This window comes from Lepus europaeus, chromosome 1, assembly GCF_033115175.1.
Source record: "Lepus europaeus isolate LE1 chromosome 1, mLepTim1.pri, whole genome shotgun sequence".
NCBI lineage: Eukaryota > Metazoa > Chordata > Mammalia > Lagomorpha > Leporidae > Lepus > Lepus europaeus.
Window position 1 is genome coordinate 123,776,487 of NC_084827.1, and position 3,944 is coordinate 123,780,430.

Below are 3,944 nucleotides of genomic sequence, written 5' to 3' on the forward strand. Positions count from 1 at the left end.
TGTTTTGAGGTTCTGGAACTTTCCATGAAACACTCAGAGTTTGCTTACCTTCCTACTCCACCCTCTTATTGTGCACTTGATGTCTAAAGCTGCAAACTCTGAATTTAATAGGGTGAAATGGCATAATACCCAACTCCCTCCAAGAACAACAGCCATGGAACAGAAGGAAAACTGACTGGTACTACATTTGGAAATGAACCATGATGTGGTAGTAGCTGGAGAAAATAGGGTTGGAAGACTGATATTGGCCAGTTTTTAAACTGATTTATCAGTTTTGAAACTGACTGATATTATGATTCAGTATTTTTTTTTTTTTTTTGGATAGTCAGAGTGGACAGTGAGAGAGAGAGAGACAGAGAGAAAGAGAAAGGTCTTCCTTTTACCATTGGTTCACCCTCCAATGGCTGCCACGGCCGGTGCGCTGCGGCTGATGCATTGCGCTGATCCAAAGCCAGGAGCCAGGTGCTTCTCCTGGTCTCCCATGTGGGTGCAGGCCCAAGGACTTGGGCCATCCTCCACAGCACTCCCGGGCCATAGCAGAGAGCTGGCCTGGAAGAGGGGCAACCGGGACAGAATCCAGCGCCCTGACTGGGACTAGAACCTGGGGTGCCGGCGGAGGATTAGCCTATTGAGCCACGGCGCCGGTCTATGATTCAGTATTATTTACCCATTAAACATGTTTATGCAGGCCCAGAAAATAATATAGAATTATACACCGTATAACAACTAAAGATTGTCTTATTTATAAAGAATTAAAGGACAATGCTTTGTCCCCTCTGAAATTCATGTTGAAATTAGTCTTCCCTAAAATCATGTCAGAGCCTAATTCCCAAGGTAGCAGTTTTTGGGAGCTGGGACTTTAAGAGGTGAGCAAGTTGTTAGGAGGGATTAGTACCTTTCCCACTGGAGTAGGTTGCTTCTCAAGGGACTGGATTAGTCACCTCAATAGCAGCTTGTTAAAAAAGGCAATGCCACCCCTTGTGTTTTGCTGGCTCTCCTGCTAATCTGCTTTGTTACAACACAGCACAGGGTCCTCACCAGATACAACTACCCAGTCTTAGGCTCAGAGTCTCCAGAAATAAACTTTTCCTTTATAAATGATCAGGTCTGCTTTTGTGCTGGAGAAGCAGAAAATGGTCTAAGACTGTAGCCTCTAATGGAAAGTGGAGGTAAATCTATAAATACATTGCTTTAATTAAATTTAATATACCACTTTAAGGGAAAACATTAACTAGATAGTTTTTAATCTTTCACCAGATCATATAAAATGCAGTTGAGAGGGAAAAAAAAAGATGGATCAGATGAGTAGAAGAATGACAACTTAATCCTAGAAAGTAAAGACAAGTGAAGAACACTGCTTCAAATTCACGTTTGTTCCTGCTTATTTTTATGTTCCTTGCACTTGATAATAGATGTTACATTGCATCTATTCTTTGCATATTTTTATTTTCCTCAGTTAAAATCCTGTCTTGTGACTACCACCCAAATACAGCTTTCGGGTTTAACTCTACCCTTCAAGCCTAGAAAGAGCTCGCTCAATTAAAATCATCAGGCTACAATTCCATGTCTGTAATATTTTCTTAATTTATACAGTGTCCTCTATGCCATTTTATATATCTACATACAACATACAATATCTACCCAACAATATGGAATATTTTTTTAAAAAGTTATGATTCTTTGATTTACTTCATAGTCTTTAAAGTGCCCCTTAAGGAGTGATATTGTGGTGCAGCAGGCTGAGCTGCTGCTTGCTGCTTGCAACGCTTGTATCCATATAAGAGCGCTGTTTTGAGTGTTCACTGCTCCAGTTCGGATCTAGCTCCCTGCTAATGCACCAAGAAAGGCAGAGTAGGGCCCAGGTGCTTAGCCCCTACCAATCATATGGTAGACCAGGATGGAGTTCTTGACTCCTGGCTTTGGCCTGATCCCAGACTATTGCAGCTATCTGGAGAGTGGACCATCAGATGGAAAATCGGCCTCTCTTCTCTATCACTGTGCCTTTTGAGTAAATAAATCTTAAAAAGTACTCCTTAAAACAACATACTATTTTTTCTAAATTTGTTGAATAATACGATTACAGTGAACAGACTTTCAGGTGAGTCTTTGTTCTGAGTTTTTCAAGGAAGAAAGATGCTTGAAAATGGCATGATGGGGGGTCGGTGCTGTGGTGTAGTGGGTAAAGCCACTGCCTGCAGTGCTGGCATCCCATATGGGCGCTGGTTCTTGTCCCAGTTGCTCTCCTTCCAATCCAGTGCTCTGCTATGGCCTGGGAAAGCAGTGGATGGTGGCCAAGTGCTTGGAGCCCTGCAGCTGCATGAGAGTCTGGGAAGAAACTCCTGGCTCCTGGCTTCAGATTGGCCCAGCTCCAGCCATTTCAGCCACTTGAGGAATGACCTAGCAGATGGAAGACCTCTCTCTCTCTCTCTCTCTCTCTGCCTCTCCTCTCTTTGTGTAACTCTGGCTTTCAAATAATTAAAAAAAAAAAAATGATGGGCAATTCTGGTTTTTAGTAACCACAGAAAAGCCACGGCCAGTCTGCTTCTACCTGCGTTTCCCAGAAGAAATTCAGCAGCAGATTGTTGTAGAGACTTTCCATCTAGTCCTCAAGCGGATGCCGACATCTGTAACTTCTTGGAGGGTGGAAGTTTGCTTGGTGGCCCTGACTACAAACCGATCGACCAGCACTATGCTACACTCCACTCTGACGAATCCACACAAATTACAGAGTAAACGTGAGTTCCAAGAATCCATCCAGCTTTCTGTGGTGACCCTGGATAAGTGTTTTGAAAGTGTGTGTGGTTTGGATTTGATCTTCCATATGGATAAGGTGCACTACATCCTCCAGGAAGTGGTGATGGGGAGCGTGGTGCTGGAAACAAACATAATGAGATCTGAGCCCAACCTGAAGCCCAAAACAGGTTGGAGAAATCCGTGGATGGCCTCGCAGCCCCTGTGTGGATCATTTCTGCCATGAACATCAACCTGCCTGAGGCCCATGGAACAGCAACATCAGGGGTCTTAACATCAAAATCCCCAACTTGTCCAGTTTGAGGGTGGAAAATTGGATGAGCTCCAGTCCTCAACGCTTGGAGTCAGGCCTCAGGACCTTGAACCTTTCTGTGTGGTGTGCAGGTGCAAAGGGATTCCCACTTCCACAGTTGGGCTGGGCTCTGCTCTTACCTGCGGCCAGGCTCATCTCTGATACTGTGACCTCTGCAGATATGGGGATCGGCCCAAGCCACTCGCACCTTTACCTCCCTCACGCAGCTGCTCCCACGGTCTAGGGACTGCATTGAGCAGGCCACCTGCTTCCCTAAACCCCACCACTGGGACCAAGCTCGTTGGGGTCCTCAGCCTTAGCACACAAGCTGCAACTATGAGGTCCCTAGCATTTCCTGGGAGAGAGGTGGCTCAGGAAGAAGAGGGCTGGCCCTGTAGATTTGGTGGCATCATGAGTAAGGTAAGGGCAGGGTCTATGAGAGCTGCTGCTCACCTGATGACTCTGCAGCTGTGTTACATCTGGAGCCCTTTTACAGAGCCAGGCTCTCTGGTGACCACCTTGTGCAGAAGGTGTTTCCCCACCTTCACTCTCACTCCTGTTGTCACGGGTGCTGAGCTGCAGGACACAGTCCATGCCTGGTGCATGCCCGCCACACCTCTGCAGTAGGGGAAGCACCCTCATACAACTGCCAGAGAGGGCCCTGGTTGTGAGGACAGACCCTGAGTCTGCCAAAGGCTACAGCTGACAACCTGTGGAACATCTCAGAACAGTGACTCTTTCCAAGTTTAAGAGACACCTTTCTCTGCCATGGTGTAGAAGGCTATCTCCCCTGCAGCACTGCTTCATGTCCCTGCTGCTCTTCTTCCAATCCAGCTCTCTGTGTATGGTCAGCTCTCTGCTTGGGCCTGTGGAAGATGGCCCAAGTGTTTGGACCCTGGTC

General features: G+C 46.4%; 1 pseudogene; it reads left to right on the forward strand.

Annotated features, from left to right (window-relative positions):
- The first annotated feature begins 2,493 nt into the window (after positions 1-2,493).
- Positions 2,494-3,287, forward strand: LOC133754031 (AP-3 complex subunit sigma-2-like; annotated as a pseudogene).
- Positions 3,288-3,944: the final 657 nt, after the last annotated feature.